Here is a 19,159-nt window from a genome sequence, read left to right on the forward strand (position 1 = left end):
TCGGTTTTTGGGGAATTATTCTTGACCAGATTAATTTCACTTTCATTATTAGCGAATATAATTCACACTTCTGAGGCACTGGTGTTTCAGGGGTGGGGTTAACTTCAAGTGGATATCACTGGCTATTGGTATATGGTCTTGGTCAAATTGGCTTGAAATGGCTATATATGACTCTCAGTCACCATTATTGACGTTGTAGCAGAGCCGACAGCTGCCACAACCACACGGGTTGTAGAAAACACCCGAGTGAACGTTGTTCTAGATTAAACAACCGAGGCTCCACTGCGCCGGGCGCGGCTCCCGAGGCCACGCGGTAGCGTGAGCTGGCGCGCTCACCGGCACTGCGCCCGGCGCAGTGGAGCCTCGGTTGTTTAATCTAGAACAACGTTCACTCGGGTGTTTTCTACAACCCGTGTGGTTGTGGCAGCTGTCGGCTCTGCTACAACGTTTTATTCAATGGGCATGTTCATACATTTGATTTACTTCACTTGGCTATTATAACCTATAGGCATCTGTTTTTGATATGGTTGATTCGAATTGGCAAAAAAATGGCTATTAGTGCTTCATGGTCGCAATATTCTGCTATTTCTATACTTATGAATGGAAATGGCTTCAATTGACTATTGTTGGCCATAGCATCTTGTCTTAACAAAATTGCCTTAAATTGCTTCAGATTGAAGATTAGTGACTACTAGTGACATAGTATCCATGAAGTTTTGAATATAAATGGATTCAAGTGGCTACTAAAGGCTATGGGCAGTTCTTGGTCAAATCGGCTTGGAATGGCTATACATGTCTATCAGCGACTATTATTGGCAAAGTATGCATTTGTAGTGTGTATGGGTTTGATTGATTTCAACTGGCTCTTATTGGCTATAGCGATATATTCTTAACTTGATTGGAATGAATTGTTTAATTATTGGCAATATGCATCGATTCCTGACCTGGTTTGCCTTAATTGGCTACAAATGTTTATAAGTGATTGGTATTGATAATTATTAATTTCTGTGTCTACAAACATGAATGGCTTCGTGTTGCTTTTAGAGCGCAGCTCTTAGGCGCCCGTTTCCGGCTTGAGCGCCATTGCCGTCGCCGTCGGCGTCGCCATCGGAGTAACCGTAACGTGTCGGCATAACGCTTCTTGACGCGTAACTAAAACAAGTGCAAGCCGTTTACAACTCCCTGTAACGCCGAATTAGAGTGCAGCTCTTGAGGAGGAGGAGGGGAGGGTACTGAGGGTCACGTGTTCTCGGGGGGGGGGGTCACGTGACGTCGGGAGGGGTCACGTGACCTGGGGGAAGGGGCACGTAACCCCTCCCCCAGCCCCGAGGTCACTTGACTTTGGGGTCACGAGACCTCGGAGTTGGCAAGGGGGGTCACGTGGCCACCCAGAGAAATTTTTCCGCTAGATTTAGCGGGGAAATTCTTCTGCTAAATCTAGCGGGGAACGTTTTCCGCTAGATTTAGCGGGAAATTTTTCCGGTAGATTTAGCCGGGACAGTTTTCCGCTAGATTTAGCGGAGAAATTTTTCTGCTAGATTTAGCGGGGAAAACTTTCTGCTAGATTTAGCGGGGAACATTTTCAGCTAGATTTAGCGGGGAAATTTTTCCGCTAGATTTAGCGGGGAAATTTTAAAGTTAAATTTAGCGGGGAAATTTTGCCGCTAGATTTAGCGGGAAAATGTTTCAGTTAAATTTAGCGGGGAAATTTACCCATAATGCACCGCGCGGTTACGCCGACGGCGACGGCGACGCCGCTCAAACCGCAAACGGGCGCCTAAGAGCTGCGCTCTAAAAGCGTTACGCCAACGCGTTACGCGACGCCGAGGCGAAGTGTTAGGCCCGCTTCAGACGGGGCAACTTTTCCAGCAATTTTGAGGTTGCTGGCGGGTTGTTCCGTAGTTTTCCTTAGATCGACGCGAATTGCTGAGATCGGGTCCGGCTCGAACAAGCGAGCAAATCGGAGCAATTCGAAGACGGTTGAAGCAGCTGCAGCCAACCAGAGACGCAATATTTTCACGTGACACCCCTGTGGTAGTCATGTGAGGCGGCCGCATGTACGAAAATAATAAATTGGATGCCGAATTATCTTTTCTAAAGAGCTTGACTTGTTTATTCTGTGTATTAATTTAAACAGGTTAAACTGGTTGGGAAGTCCATCAGCATGACCAGTATAACCAGCATGACCAGCATGCCAAACTGGGCATGCTGGGGCAATAACCCAGCTTGAAGCTGGGACCAGATCAACCAGCATGACCAGCATGCCAAGCTGGGCATGCTGGGGCAATTACCCAGCTTGAAGCTGGGACCAGGGTTGGGCAGTATCGCGATACAAGTGTATAGCGATAGTATTTCAGGAATACATTTGGTATCTGTATTTCTGTATCGCGATACATTTGTTTCACCAGTGTTTGTATTTCTGTATCGAAATACATTTTGAATGTTCCTTTGTATTGCGATACAATCAGGGTGAAATGTATTTCGTTACATTGCTTGAGAAATTTCGTTACATTTCTTGAGAAAAAAAAAAGAAAGCGTTCGGATATATATTTTTTTTTCTTCTTTTTTTTTTGGGGGGGGGGGGCGAAAAAATATCCGAACGCTTTCTTTTTTTTTTTTTTTACTTCTGAGGGCACCAGGGGCAAGGAGATGCTGGGGCATTGTTACCATGCTGACTAGGTTCCTTCCGGTTCTCCAAACTATTTTTCTATGCGTCCTCTTCGCTCTTCTGAGATATGTTGTGCAGTCGGGGACTCGAACCAGGTGGCGTGCCAGGGCATCTTGTGCCGTAGGTCCTTAGGTAGGTGTTTCTTGAGTCATTGTTTGCGGGCATCCAAAGCCCGCAGCTAACCGTTTCTCTTGCCTTAGCATACACACTACACCCATCCGGCAAAGCTGAGTCACAGTCCGTTGCAGCACGAGCCAGGCGGTGGTTGACTTGAAACACTAGGATAACTCGCGCAGTGAAGTTTAACAGATATTCGAATACGTCTGCAGCTGTGCCGGTAATATTGCCCAGGTCAAGGGTACGTCATTAGCCGACGTGAAAGTGACCCGCTGCTCTGGTGATCCGAAACCCAGGAAGGAGGTCAGACGTGGCCTCACTGTGCCGACCCAGACTTCGTGCACCTGCGACTCGCCTCGAGCGCGCTGTTTCTCGGACAGCTCGCACCTCTACCGGCAATATCAGGTCGCAATTCACGAGGACTCTATTTGGAGTACGCAAGGCGAAATTCGATAGTGCAATTCATGCGTCGGTGGCGGAGGGTCAGCAGGAAGCACCTTCACAACAGGGATGCCACCGTATCGTTTTTTCCACCGTAACAGAAGATAAGGCATGTGTTCCAGGATGCTTCAGATGGTTCACCATTCTCGAAAATCCTGCACGATCTTTAACGAGGTAACCTGCAACGAAAGTATGTATTGTCCTTTCATACAGCAGCGTGTTAAAGTTTCATGTTCAAGGCCACACCTACAGATAAAGATTACCAGTTCATTCCACCGTGACGTCATGTCATAAATGTTGACAGGGGCGTCCTCATTTGACAGGGGCGTGGTGTCGTTTTGAGGGGATTTAGGATGTCAGAGAATTTATTTAGGGGTCGAAGTCTTTTCGCATCCCTCGTCAGACAGACAGGTTGTCAGGGAAGGGACCACGGTCAATCCTTGATGGAACGTTTTTCTGAGCCCATTAAAGGCTCCTCGTCGTCCGAAATCACTACCTTCAAGGCAAAGTGCCAAGCCCACGGGAAAGTAATTTCAGGATCAAAAACTTCCACTTCCAACTCCAAGCATCATCTAATTTGGTCTCAAATAAATTTGAAAAATGTATTTCAGTATCAGTATATCTGTATTTGTATTTCTGCCGTCCCTAAAATGTATTCCTGTATTTGTATTTCCAAATACTTTTTGCCTCTATTTAAAATGTATTTCCGATACGTATCGCGATACACTTTTACATATATATTTCAGTATCAGTATTTTAGCCACTATTTTAAAGTATCCCAGTATTTGTATTTCCAAATACATTTTTAAGTATTTCTGCCCAACCCTGGTTGGGACCAGCTTAAGCTGTTTTTTTCAATAAGGTGTTGACAGCTAAAGACTTAGTTCTGGTTTGGAATAGATCGTTTTCGGAAATGAACAGTTTCAGAAAAATCAGTTAGTATTCTCAACGCCGTTCAAAGATATAAGAACGCGTTTTTAGCGCGTAGCTGGGTGTCAAAATAGTGAAAGAAGAAACAAATTTAATGATGATGATGGCAAGTCGGAACAATTCGGTTGCTGCCTGTGAACGCGGGCGGCCGGCGTTGCTGGTGTGGCGACGTCAAATTGCTGCGTGAAATTGCTCCGTCTGAAGCGGGCCTTACGCCGACGCGTTACCTGACGCCGACGCGTGACGAAAAAGCGTTACGACGACGCGTTACACAGCACCGATACGTTACGAAAAAACGTTACGCCGACGTATTACGGTTACGCCGACGGCGACGGCAACGCCGACGCGTTACGACAAAGCGTTACGCCGACGCGTTACGGCTACGCCGACGGGGACGACGACGCCGATGCGTCACGAAAAATCGTTACGCCGACGCGTTACGGTTACGCCGACGGCGACCGTAATGGTATCCGTAACGCGCCTGCGTGACGCGTCGCCGCTGGCGCTACCGCGCGGTGCATTATGGGAAACATACCATAATGCACCGCGGTGACGCGCGCGTTGCATTATGGGACCTTTGTCATAATGCACCAAGCGGGAGGGAGGAGGGGGAGAAGGGGGAGGAGGATGGAGGAGGAGGAGAAAGATGGAGGAGGAAGAGAAGAGGAGGAGGAGGTGGGGAGCAGGGGAGAAGTACATGAGGAGGAGGGAGGAGAAGCATACCATCTCTTCCGTACCCTCCCCTCTTCCTCCTCAAGAGCTGCGCTCTAATTCGGCATTGCAGGGAGTTGTAAACTTCTTTCATTTTTCGGCTCTTGGTATCTATTTTTCGCCAAATCTGCTTCAAATGGATGGCTACGAATGGCTGGCAATAGAGTTGATAATTCTGTGCTATTCCGGTGTGTGTGTGTGTGGGGGGGGGGGGGGCGTGGGCTTATGGATGAAAATGACTTCAAATTGCTGTTATTGGCTATAAGTACCTATTTTTATTAGGTTGGCTTGAAATGGCTGTACATGGCTATCAGCAACTATTATTCACAATTTATGCACTTGGAGCATGTATAGATTTGATTGACTTCAATTGGATAATATTGAATATAGGTAGCTTGCACATGACGTCATTTCCTGTGCCCTCCATAGAAAAGGGGAGGAAGGAGCTCCCCTTTTATCAGGATCCTCCTTTATGCCTCTCGGATTTGCACAGGCGTAGCTATTCTCCTCCCAGGAGATTATAGAAGATTAACCTGGCACTCAAAATTCTTACAAAAGCAGCTTTCCTCTCCTCCTTTTAAATGGTTTTCAAAAGTATGCAATGTGACGTGAATGCAAGGAGCCTATAGGCATTTATTATTGACTTGGTTGGTTTTAATTTGCTACTATTTACTATAAGCATTCATTCGTGTCCTGGTTGGCTTGAAATGGCTACAAATGGCGATAAGTGACTAGTGTTGATGACTATTAGCTATTTCGGTGTCTACAAACATCAATGGCTTCATGTGGCACTTTTTGGCTATTGGTATCTATTGTTTACTGGATCGGCTTCAAATGGCTATGAATGGTTATTTGATATTATACTTGACAATTCCCTACTGAAAAAACCCGTATAAAAATTCATACTGGTTGACCCGTATATCTCATACGGTGTTATGGGATACGGGTCTCCCGTATGCTACTGGGAACCCGTACCTGTACAGGTTGACCCATTCAGATACAGGAAGCCGTACCTGTACGGGCTGACCCGTTCAGAAACGGGACCCGTACCTGTACCATACATGGGTAAATTACTTTCAAAATGTAATTTAATTACAATTACAATTACTTAGCTCCAAAAGTAGCTTAACTACAATTACAATTACTACTACGCAAAAGTAGTTCATTGGAATTACAAATTACTTTTTAAAAGTAATGCAATTACTTTACAATTACTTATTTCTGAGAGTTACCCCCCACATTGGGCCATATAACTGTAAACGAGTTATATGGCCTCTGTATAAATGTCACGCATTGTACTTTCCTTTTATGAAATTTGTTAAATGGATTATAGAACTTAATAGTTTGGAGTAATGAACTCCTGCGTTCATATATTCTCAAAACATAAAAAATGGCGACAAAATTCACAGGTGCGAGGTGAATCTCCTTAGAGCTTATGCAAATGATATCCAAGTCAAACCAAGAAAAAATAAACTTAAAAATAATACAAGGAAACAAATATGCGACAGTACTGGTATCATAAAACTCACGTAAAAATGGCTAATAAGAGAAACTTGTAAACGACGTCAAACATTTAAAGGATACGACAACTTACGAAAACATTTCAGCCACGATGATTCGCTGCCTCTCCCTGTCTGTGGACTTGTAACATGCCGGATGCGGGTAACCGTAGCACGCGAACTGTGGTCGCTTCCACAAAACTAGTGTCACAATAGCAGCAACTCTATTGCCAGGGATTCTGGGTTAATTCAGTGCACGGTAACACCCAAAAAGCTCCTGAGATAAATAATAAATTTAGGATCGTCTTGTAGCTAATCATTAGGATAGCAATGGTTGTATCGATGTTATGCGTTTCAGAAAGAAGACCGATTTGAATTTAGCATGGCAAGAACAACCTCGAAAAATTCATGATACACTGCAAACGACTTTATTTTCGCGAATTGCGCGAATCGCCTACAATTCGCGAAAAAAATGTAAACATATCGGAATCTATATCGCGACCGCACCGCGTCGCGAAAATTAGAATCCGCGAATTATTCCAAAACTGCGGCCTCTTGGACGCCTCGATTTCACGATTTACTTGATCGTGTTTCAGCTGGAAGATATAGACAAGCTATTAATATTATTATTATTTTTATAACTGTAAGTATTATTCAAAGTAACAAGAAAGTTGCCTACCTGCAAGTGTTTCCGCAAATTGGAGGTCCCTTTCGGTTTATTGAATTTGTTTTCAGAAACGGTGCGGAGAGTTTGCTCCTCACGATTATAGTTTTTTACATTGGTGCTAATCTGTTTAGAGCATTTTTCGCAACAAGGCCTCGGCAGCCTTTCCTTTTCCATTGTAGATAAGACTGTTGCAGCTTCTCAATGCAAAGCAGCACTGCGCGCCTCGGGACGGTTCCACAGGCCAAGACGAGAGGACAACGCGTGGAGGGTCACGATAGAGGTGTAAAAACAAAGTGCAAGGCAAGCCCTCTATAAAAAAAGAAGCCTTCAACGAACAACAAATGCAAAAACAAGCTCCCTACAGCTAAAGCCGCGGTTTGTAAGTTTTGGAATCTCGTCCAATCAGGCTGACAAACGGTTGAAAGGGTTAGGTAGAGCGAACACTAAATAATGAAGATTTATACAAAAAGGTAGACGAGGATTGGGAGAAGGAAGAGCAGTGTAGCAAGAACAGTTGGAAGTAAGGCAGGGTGAGTCGTGTTAATGAGACCTGAAGCTTCTTTGCTTCTTCGCCTCGATGTTAGAGTAGCTCGACTTGCTGTTAGTGGTATCAACATACGAGATAGAGGAGAAGGACGTGAAAAACTCAAAGAAAATAGAATAATTTCATGAACAAAAAAGTTCCAAACCTGACTGAAATATGTAAGCGAATATGCTAGCGGCGAAGACGCGAAAGGAGAACCTCGAACCTCCCCGCCTCGACCGAATGATGTGATCGGAGCCAACCAACTCGACTTCGACCTCCGATGCCCCCGTGTGGGAATGAGAAATAAGAAAGACCCCTAGAAGCAGGAGCAACAGGAAGCAAACGAGACGAAGAGTCAGATTCAACTACGACAGGAACGAAAACGGACGCGAATGTAGCCCTCATTTATCAAATTATTTCTCAAATTCTTCATTAAATCGTTTTACAGTCTACAAAATCCTCCATTCCGTTCTATCCCAGCCTCTCTTTCCCATCCCTCTTTTCCTTTTTTTCGAGCAGGTTGGGAGACACACTCGCCCCTGTCGCTTTGACTGTGCTGTCGTCTCCGTGGTCAGGGGGGAAAAGCGCCGCCGCCACAAAATCTTGCATAAGTAATTGTAATTGTGCCTGAAATTTAGCAATTACTGACGCTAGAAAGTAATTAAATTACAATTACAATTCATTTTAGCCAAAAGTAATTATTGCAATTACAAATTACCAGGAAAAGTAATTAAATTACTGTAATTTAATTACTGTAATTGAATTACTACCCAAGTATGACCTGTACGGGTTGACCCGTTTAGGTAAGGGAAGCCGTGCCTGTACGGGTTGACCCGTTTAGATATAGGAGCCCGTACCTTACAGGTTGGCCCATTCAGATATAGGAACCAATATTTATACAGATTCACCTGTTCAGATAGAGAAACCTCTATCTTTACCCGTTGTGACAGAGTAATAGGATTCAACATGGTGTTGAACGTTTGCATACGGACGTACGGATCTTTGCAGGTTTAACAATTCGCATGCATTTGTTATGCAAAGAATGAGCATGAACCAGGTCATTTCAGGTTATATCTGTATTTAGTGAAGGCAAATTGGCATACTGCAGAACATCAACAAGAAGCTTAACCTCTAAGCAAGCTTAGAAGTCAAGCTTCTTGTTAATATCCTGCAGTTGGATATTAACAAATTGGCATACTGCAGTCGGTTGACCCGAGCTGTCCTCTTTCCTGGAGAGGCCTCTCGAGGATGCCTCCATATGTACTCGTTGAAGGCATCTGCAGGGGAAAATAATACAACAATAAGTCATGTATATCTAAAGTTTCCTGAAAAATTTAATATTTTACTTCCTGCAATTATAAGCAAGCAATTTCCACTACAATTTATGCTTGGTTAATATCTTGTGATACCATGTAGACTCCAAGAGCAACTTCTTACGATTACGCAGTCTGCTGAAAACAGCAGGTATGCATGATTCGGCCAGAAAGTTTTGAACCAGTTCAGACCGAGTTCGGAGGAGTGCAGAAGCAGTGCGCAAGTCGGGCTGCGGCTGCGTGAAGTTAAGCTGCAGCGTTACAAACGACCCTGTAATTGGTTTCCGAAAGACCGAGGGGTTGCCACCTGTTACTGCATGAACGCTGAACTGACTTCAGCCAGCGCAAGATTCTATGGAACTGAGGCTGAACTCGTGCAGCACTGGGATAAATCGAACAAGTCAGTTCAGCGTCCAAGCAACTTCCGATTGAATCTAATGCATCAGTTCTTACACTATCTGAACTATATCGGCTGGTTCAAGCAAATCGAAAAGACCTAGTGTGACTTCCCACAACTATGCACTTAAAGTTTGCTAGCAACAGAGTGTTCCTTGCATTTCAGTGTCTATAAAAATTATAGACCCTGGAGCACGGGGACAAAAAGGAACGGAAAGACACGAAGCTCGGGAGCTTTATGTCTGTCTGACCCTTTTTGTCCCCACGCTCCCGGGTTACTACGTCTATCCTTAACCAGCCCGCCTGCCTGTTAACTAAAATGAAAGTATGTTGTATGAATCGAAATATGTATTTTCAATTCTGAACATGGGCCTCCGATTGCCTCGAGCCTCGAACACATTTCATGCCCAACAATGTCACCATAGAAACGACTGAAAGGAACATTGAACACACAATCCTCGGCCGGCGGTTTTTGTGCGAAAGAAAGACTTTGAGCCGCAAATGTTGTTCTGGGCATGTATATAAATTAACAACACAGATTTGACATCAAGAATCATTTAACAAATTTACTATCCGAGTCACCACCGTTCAATAGTCCATACATACGTGATAGGAGGAATACCCGCGATGAGATGGTAGTTTAGAAAAAAATGGGCAGTACTCAAAGGACAGAGCCAAACATAGTTCGGTTGCAGCAGCTCCAGTGGACAAACAGACTCGTTTCATAACTTTGCTAGTGCCAGCTTTTCGTTCAAAAGAAAAAAATAAGTGCCTCACAGCTCCGCCGGGGAGCTAGCAGAAGGTCCTGCGAGCAGGCCACTGATATCATGGACCTCCCCCAAAACTTGCAGGGATTAGCAGATATTTGCGACGCGGAGCATGTTGCTGTAAAACCTCCATAGTGTGAATGCTTCAGAAAGTGCCAAGCGACCTAGATGACCGTGACAAGGTCACTTTATTTTTCTTCATATATTAAAAACAAAGAAGGAGATAGGGCTTCTTCATTTCGGTTTTGCTCTCGGAGCTTCACGTTCCTAAAGCTTGAGCTAGTCGAACTGTGACCCTTCAACAGCCTATAACACTGAAAGTTCTGAAAGCCTTGGAATATTTTATCCCATTCATTTTGCCGTAGCAGATTGCAACTTCGGAAGCCATAAGGTTTGAATGTCTCACCAAGTATGAGACATCTGTGAGAAGTGGGCACTTACTGCTGACTGCTGCCAACTTGACTGGACTGGAGTCAGGGCCCTCTGGGCCACGGCGGCCTTGAAGCGCCGTCATGGCACCCCTCACACTCGGCCGATGCAGGTCCTCCCTGCCGAAGATCAGCTTCGTGGCCTCTTTAACGAGGATGGAGTCTCCCCGGGCTCCCCTGACGTAGGACAGTTTGTACTTTTGCACCAAGACACCGTTGCGAAGGTGAACCTAGAAATAGATAGAAATGTTCTACAGGAAATGCAGCCAGCCATTGGTCCCAATCTCGATCTTTCGGAAACTTGTGCAGACGTCTGCCGCACAATGACACTTTTTTTGGACGCAGGACATGCGAGGCAGCTTTTCACGCAACATCTCGGTGGTATTCTTTTCGGAGCTGATCACGGAAATTCACCACGGGCACTCACTACTCATCTCCAACTTCTCAATGTACAGAACAACTCATCTTGAAGTGCAGAACAGAAAGCGGAACAAACATAACTGCAAAGGAATCGCATAGCAAACAGTTCCAGCCATGCATATTGTCTGCTGTACACACAAAAGAAAAGGACACGAAAGGGAAAACAAAAAGCTCACAGTCGGGTGTAGCCACGTGACCTCTTCCACTCACTATCTCCTCTCCACTTCTTCGACCTCCGTGCACAGGTTTCTGCTTCGGTTCTGAGCAGTTACGTTTTCTGGCTTTAATAAAAATATATGTGATTCTGTTGCAAAATATTAATTATGTAGTCTTTCGACACCATAACAAATCGCCTGGCAAAAAATGAAACTTTGGGGGGGGGGGGGGAGGTTGTAAGTGTCCGTTTAAGTGAGTTCTGAGTAAAGAGAAAGAGCGAAAGAATGGTACTAATTATAACGGAATTTTAATCTGGGCTCGTGGTACACGATTTATGAACAAGCTCGAAATAAAACGAGGACACTAGATAGAAGACGTTGCAGAAAAGCGCCAATTAATTGGGAAGAAATATCTTATCAATGCCCGATTCTACTCTTTACATTCATCAGCATTTTGAAGCAGGACGATGGTTCAATTTAAGGAAGCATACAAATAACCTCATTCAAGGAGCTGTGGAAACCATAAAATGTAGTCACTTGCCCAATATCTGAAATGAATATTCAATGAAATTCTGAACTTGCCTCATCATCGACCTCTGCAAGCACTGGCATACACTCGGGAGGTGCCTCCAGAGGGCCTGCTACAAGAACCGCTGCTGGAACAGCAGCACCAGCGGCCGGTACGGGTTGAGTGTGATCTACACCAGCTCGCACAACGCGAACTGGAGCAGGAGCACCAGCTGCAGGGACTGCTGCTGGGCAAGCTGTAGGAGCTGACCCAACACCGCCAGACGGGACATTGTCCACTGCAACATAATAAAGCACTGTTTAGAAACAAGACACGGTACAGGAGTCAACAGATTTTTCGGACGCCAAAAATTCAGACATGCTTGGTTATTCGGACTTGAGCACTTTCCTGGTCCGTTGATGGCATGAGGGCTTCATAGTACTTCATGCCACAGAAGACTATCGGCAGTGTGCCTATTTGTTTTTCCGTAACACACCGGGACTGAAAAAGTGGTGCGAGCAGAACACAAAAAAAAGGACGAGACACAAAACCAAAAAAGAAAAAGAGGAAAAAAGGAAATGCGCTCAAATTCGCCGGCAGTGGGCGGCAGAAAGCATGTTTACAAAAAATACCGGTGAATGGCTCATGAATATTCATACCTAGCACTTCCGACGGTTTGCGAGATATAAGCTCAATCTTTTTGACGAAATTCAATGCTGTAGCAGATCATCTGGCCACCTTTTAACCAGTTGCACAGTTGCGTAGCTAGGCACAATCTGCCGCCCTATTAAAGTTCAGCCTTGTTGGTGCTGTGGTCATGCCTACGACCAGCTTCCTCACTCCCTCCTCCTCAGCAAAAAGAACTCCTTTCTCCCCAATGACGAAAGGACGTCTGCTGGCCGGGCTCATCGGAAAGTGCATATTTACAATGTTGTGACCGACAGAACAAACTTTCACTTCAAGCCTCATCTATGCGCACAGACCATGGTGTCTTGGTATGGACATGATTGTTTTACGAACTGCAAAAAAATATTTCTTCGGTCAAAACAAGTGGTGCCAAGCAAAACGGGGTCATCGCCATCAGCAACAAGAAACAAACTCTCAAAGCTCCATTTGCACCCTAAGAGAAGAAAAGAGAATTATAGACACCAACTCATTGATACTTTGAGGATACCCTGTAGTATATGCTTACTTCTGTTTGCAACCCCAAAAAAATTAAAGTTACTTTTCATCCCTCGGATAAAGTGTGAGCAGATAATGTGTCGTGTTTGAGGTGGGCAACTGAAAGTGCCTCCACGCTTACCCAGTAGTGCCAGCAGCTGCTACTGCAGTCTTCTTGATAGCATCCTCTCTATCTGGAGCTCCTGCTCCAGGTTGACCACCCTCTGCTTTGCCGACCGCAGCTTTTCAACCAGTCAGGCATGCTCCACAAGCGACACAGTGGACGTCTTGTCCTCCGTCTTCTTTTTTCTTGTACTTGCCACCCACTGCAGGGGATGGCGACATCTCAATCTGGAAAAGAAAAAGGTCCACGCATTTCAATATTCATTTAATATTAACTTCCGACACAGGATTCGGACACACATAGTTCACATTAAACTGCCCCCCTCCCCCCTTTATTTTCTAGGTGTATGTTTCAGCCCAATACCTGTGATTGCTCCCTCCCCCTGAAAGAATGCTTCCAGATGCCCATGACCATATATACGGTATTCACTGTCATTTCAGCAAATAATTGCTACGTCGTAGTTTACACACTCTAGTGTGTAAAGGACGATACGTGTATCTGTTTGCGCTACGTGTACCTGTTGGCAGAAAACACTGTATAGGTAAACGAAATAGTATGATAAAATATTGTGTTAAAAGGTACTTCTCAGTTAGTTAGAAAGTAAATTATGATTAGACTGCTTTGCACCCAGTGTACTTTCTATGAGGTACGTAAACTCTCAGTTACTTTGTGCTTGCAATCCAGTACTTTTAAATACGATAGCATTTATAGCAAACCCTATGCACTTTAGGCCTCCATTGGTCCGAGGATTTGTAACTGCTTTTGAAAACAGCATGCGCCGGCACATTATAATTCAAAAAAGAAAAACATGCGGCCGGCACTGTGCCTCAAACCCACAACTGTTGGGGTCTAAGCCGGGAATCGTATCCGGTTCACTACGAGCACACATGGGCAAGCATTTGCGAAAGAGTTACTGGGTGCAGGCAAGAGCTGCATTGATGCACGTGCCAGTGGCTCAACGCCGTTGTTGCCATAGCAATGAGTGTCAAATCTGGTGGCAGTCGCGCATAGCCACATCTGAGGAGAGCACTGTGAACCTAACTTGAGCATTATCTATCGTTGTCGGTATGCGAAAGCAGGTCTCACCAGAGAAACATACACGCAAGCGTGCTGAGGCACAGCGACAGCAAAGGGCCTAGGGCACTTCGGAACAACATGAAACATGTTTGGTGAAAGCTAGAGAGGAAAGTAGCAACAAGAGGACCATCGAAGCGGATGAAAAGATTCAAAGGAGAAAACTTTGGCTGCAACGCAAGCAGGACGCCAAACGAACGAGGACGTCTTGCGATAGTGGAGAAGGGATGCACCTTCGAGTATAACGAGATTGAGACTTAGAGCAGGTGAGGACGCCTGGTAAGACTGAAGAGGGTCAAATTCAAATATAATGCGGGCGAAAAACAAGCAGGAGAGTATCTGTTAAAATTGAAGACGGAGAACTTCGGCTACAGCACAATCGAGACCAGGAGTGGCCAAGCTGCGGCTCTTTGTGTGTTAAAGTGCGGCTTGTGGTCCACTTTCATAGAGCGTATCTACCCACCGGATCTGTGTAACAGAATAGCGAGCAATTTAATAAAAAATGTCTATACAAATAGTCCTGACCAGCCATAATGAATGGACACAATTATAATAATAATCTCTATTTGGACTCCTTGAGTCTCAGGTGGAGGGGCAAAAGGTAAACAAATTTACCTGACGGGGCCCCACCACCCTGTACATTGCTCAGCAGAGAATAAAAACGACAATAAATCTTATAAAAAAAATGTGTCACTGTGCGAAACGAAAAACGAAACAATCCTTCTACAGAAAAATGAATTATTAAAGTACAAACTGGCAGGAGCAATGAGCTTTCAAGCGAATTAACACAAATAACGGTGATCAGAGCTGATTATACGCTATTCAACCCAATGCATAACCAAAACGCAATTTCCTATTGTAAAATATAGCGTTTCATGTTACCTTCGAAGGCAATAAGGGAAGTAGCATTCCTCATTAATTCAAAAACACTTGGATGATCGTTCAAAAGCTGTGGTATTTTATACGCTAGAGCTTGGGAGCCGTAATTCGTCCGTATTTTGTGCTTTGTGTATATTTCATTTCTTAAATTATATTGTGTTGTTTTAGGGTGGTAGATGTCACAAAATTCATTTTGGTCACCGCTGTACTCGCGGTATATTATCATCGCTAGCTTTAAAAGAAAGAGCTGATGGATATTTAAAATTCGATATTTGACAAAATATGGGGCTGAATGATCGGTACAATTACTCATGAGGCGAACAAAATGTAAGAAATTCCTTAGCCTAACCGTGCAATTTTACCCACAATTACTGCCCACTGGTAACAGAAGTGAAGTATGGTGCCGATTTAAAAAAGGGACACAAAAGACGAACTTAAGGCCGCTGGTTCTGAACAGAGTCTAAGAATGAGGTAAGAAAAACAGTTTAAAGACGCACATATACCTCGAACCTTGAGTCCAATATCATAGGGATGGCCACGTGCTTCTTTTTCAAAGCAGCAACCAGCTCACCTCGTCTCTGTAAGACAAAACATGCACATTGAGCTACATCTCAAAGTCGTGTTTGTACCCCTTCCCCTCCCCCCCCCCCCCCCACCCCTTTGTATCGAAGTTTATAAATATGATCGTTCACCAGCTAGCCTGCGCTATAACCCTTGTTTCAACAAGTCTTTTCTTCTATATTTTTTACAAATTAAATGCAGCACCTAGTCGAACTTATATGGCAAAGTTGTCGTAGCTTACAAAGCCGATTTGTTGTTATTTATTTTAAATGTCGTGGCTACCATCTCGAGCGCCCTGTAGTTCAACAATGCAAAACCCTTTACTTTTGCCGCCCAGTTGTTTACAAATCCGGCGCAAGGACATATTCGTGCCCACCACATTTCGCGAATTCTAGACGCCAGAACGGGGGACGCCGGAACGGGGGCCCACTAAATTTCCGCTTTCCACGTGTCCTTAAATTTCGCTAATTTTTGGACGTGTAGAATTTGCCAAAAATTAGGGGCTCGCGAACATTAGGGAGTTTTCGTAGACCGCGTTTCCCCCTCCGCTAATCTTTCCGCAACGAAGAAGTTACTACTGCGCCTGCGCGCCGATAGCCTTGACCGTAGAGTTCCAGGTATATAGCGAGTTGCGGAGGGCGTTGCGGGACGGCGAAAACTATCTACGAAAACTCCCTATTAACGGTTTGCAGTAAACGTTGTGCTTCGTGGCCCTGATGGGCAGAAAACAACTTACCATTCCCCGGTGCACGATCCAACAGCCTCCCAGTAGACGCTTCTCGGCACGTCGGGGTCGAAGTCGCCAACGCTCGCCGGTTTGAACATCTTGATACGGTTCACGCTGACTATTGCCTTCGCGCCATCAACATAAATCACGTACGCTTCGTAACATATCGACACCGATACACACCGATCGAGATAGCCCTAACGTCAATGCGGCTTTTGGTTTAGACAACTGGCCAGCTGGCCAGCGGCGCGGATACATAAGGATTGGATTGGATTGAAGAAATAATCTGCCTTAGTTTATATTAGTACTATTATTGCTCAAAATAGTTTTAAAACATTTAAAAGCATAAAAACTTACCATGTTAAGTTTATTTCTTGTTAAGAAAAACATTGTTTGTCCGTCGACGGTTGTTTTTCTGCAGTCTGGCTTGCAGCTACAAAATCCAATTCAATCTGATGTCAATAAACCGAAACCGAAACTACCGCGGTACAGGGCTCAAAGCTATGAAGCAAGCTCGTTTATCTCGGCCTCGCTTCCCATGGATTTGGTTTTCGCATTTTATGACTTTAAATATGCATGTCATAAAATGGTTGAGTTTGATAGCTGAAACTGTTAAATTAACTGACCTAATATGTGATTTTCTGATTAAAATTCTTTATTGACAAAAATATCACAGTTTAGTTTCGCGGTGCGCGCGTTCCCGTCGAGGTCTGATAATTTCTGGTCGCGTTAAATAGACCGACCTCACCGGCCAGTTTGACTACGCCACCGCTGCCGCAATGCAGCGAGGGAACTTTAGTTTTTGGGTACGTGCGACAACCTCGCTGGAGCTCTTCGCGTGTAGAGCACGAGAAGGCACGAGCCCTCGCGTGCACGGCCGTCTGCCTCCTGTGAACTAAGGTTATGGCGGCTTTACGCATGCGCCCAACGCTTAGTGAGATCAGTTTATTGTGTATACCGGTAGAGCCTATACAAGGTTACTGACCGCCGGTTTAAGTGCCGGCGCCGGTAAGGCGTTACCGGTCGCTCCGATACGTGGTTGCTGTTAGCCGCGCATCGATTACTGGCCACCGGTACGTTATTACGGCCCACCAGCGTGGCGTACCGGCTTCGCCTGTACGTGTTCACTCGCCGCCTGTACATGATATGGGCAACCGGTACGGCGTATCGGCTTCGCCGGTACGTGGTTACCGGCCACCGGTGTGGCCTACCGGCGTTGGCCGTACGTGTTTACCGGCCGCCCGTACATGGTATGGGCAGCCGGTACGGCGTATCGGCTTCGCCAGTACGTGATTACAGGTCGCCGGTACAGAGCTACCGGTTACCGATATGAGAATACAGGACTCCGGTGTGAACCGGTATAGGCCGGTATACAATTGTACAGGTTTTTTCAGTAGGGTTCCGTGACATTTTAGTGTTTAAGGATGAAAATGACTTCAAATGGCTATTATTGGCTATATGCATCAATGTTTTATTAGTTTGGCTTGAAATGGCTATACATGGCTGTCAGCCACTATTATTTACAATTTATGCAATTGGAGCGAGTATAGATTTGAACGACTTCAACTGGATGTTATTGGCTATAGGCATCTAATCTTTGCTTGGTTGGCTTTAATTGGCTATTTTGGGACTATAAGCATCACTTCTTGACGTGGCTGGCGTGAAATGACTCCAAATGGTGGTAAGGGACTACCATTGATAATTATTACCTATTTCGGTTTCTACCTACATGAACGGCTTCATGTGTCTCTTTTTTGCTATTGGCATCTATTTTTCACAAGACCGGAACTGACTACGAATGGCTATTCGTGATTATATATGGCAATTCTGTGCTAATTCGGTCTTCATGGATGAAAATTACTTCAAATGGCTATTACTGGCTATAACCGTGCGTTTGTAGCACATTTGCTTGAAATGACTAAATGACTAATAGCAATCAGCACGAATTATTCACTGTATATACGATTTGAGCATGTAGAGATATGATTGACTTTTACTGGATAATATTGGCTATAGCAGCTATCCTGGACAAGGTTGGCTTGGATTGGCTATTATTGGCTATAAGCATCTGTTCTGACCTGGGTGTCTTAAATTGGCTACAAAGATCCTTGGTGCTTACGAGCCGCAATGTTCTGCTATTTCATACATAGGGCAGAGCATGACTTCAAGTGGCAATTCTCGGCTTTAGCACATATTAATAAAATCAGCCTACAATGTTATAAAATGAATATTAGTGGCTATTATTGACAAGTTTGGCTACCAATGCCTAGCAATAGCCATTGCTAGCCATTTGAAACCAATTTCATAAAACTTAACGCTAATACCCAACAATAGCCACTTGAAGTCATTCCTTTATAAAAAAGCATATATTTATCAATGATAATTACTAACAGCCATATGCAGTCAATGAAAACCGATCTAATTAAAAATCAATGCTCGTAGCAAATAACAGCTGCTTGAGGCCACTCTCATGCATAAACATTGATATAACACATACTTAATTATACCTACCGGTACCTATTGGTAGTGTGATGGGTGATCCACCACGAAGAGAAGGAAGAAAATAGATGCACTGGGAATGGCGCGGTTTTTGAAACGGGGCTCGAGAAGGGCACGAGCACAGCTCGGACTCGGAAGGCGAAGCTGCGAACAGCTGTTCGGACCTCGGTAGACGTGACCAGGCGTCAGAGGCCCGACTCTGTCCCCACCTCCTCTCGTGGTCAAGGCGCCGGCCTGCCTGAGGCCGACTGGACTACCTGAGGCGCTGAAGATAACTCCAGCGACCGGGTTCACCAACATCTCCGGGAACGAGACGCTCCAGGCTAACAACTGCCGCCGAGCCCATCAACGACGAGCCCTCCACTCGGCGCTACCCCTCCATGTGACCAGGAAAAAAAAAACTCTGAGAGAGACGACACGTACGATGACATTCCGTAAATAGCCGCGGTGTAAATATTTGTTTTTTCTTTTCTTCTGATGTCTATGTCGCAATAGTGAAATATTCCCTAACGCATCCTGTGTCTTCCGTACTTCTATTAAGACCCTAAACACACGAACCACGCACTATCACAATTGGCGTCCGCGACA

General features: G+C 44.9%; 1 long non-coding RNA gene across 1 annotated transcript; it reads right to left on the reverse strand.

Moving 5' to 3' along the window:
* Positions 1 to 11,019: 11,019 nt before the first annotated feature.
* On the reverse strand, positions 11,020 to 16,109 carry LOC115322277. The gene is made up of 4 exons (XR_003918952.3): positions 16,082 to 16,109; positions 15,288 to 15,362; positions 12,850 to 13,058; positions 11,020 to 11,844 (listed from the first exon to the last, which is right to left on the reverse strand). It is a non-coding gene; the product is annotated as an uncharacterized LOC115322277 (long non-coding RNA).
* Between the last annotated feature and the right edge of the window lie 3,050 nt (positions 16,110 to 19,159).

The sequence above is a fragment of the Ixodes scapularis genome, unplaced genomic scaffold (assembly GCF_016920785.2).
Source record: "Ixodes scapularis isolate PalLabHiFi unplaced genomic scaffold, ASM1692078v2 PGA_scaffold9__187_contigs__length_104089568, whole genome shotgun sequence".
Taxonomy (NCBI): Eukaryota; Metazoa; Arthropoda; class Arachnida; order Ixodida; family Ixodidae; genus Ixodes; species Ixodes scapularis.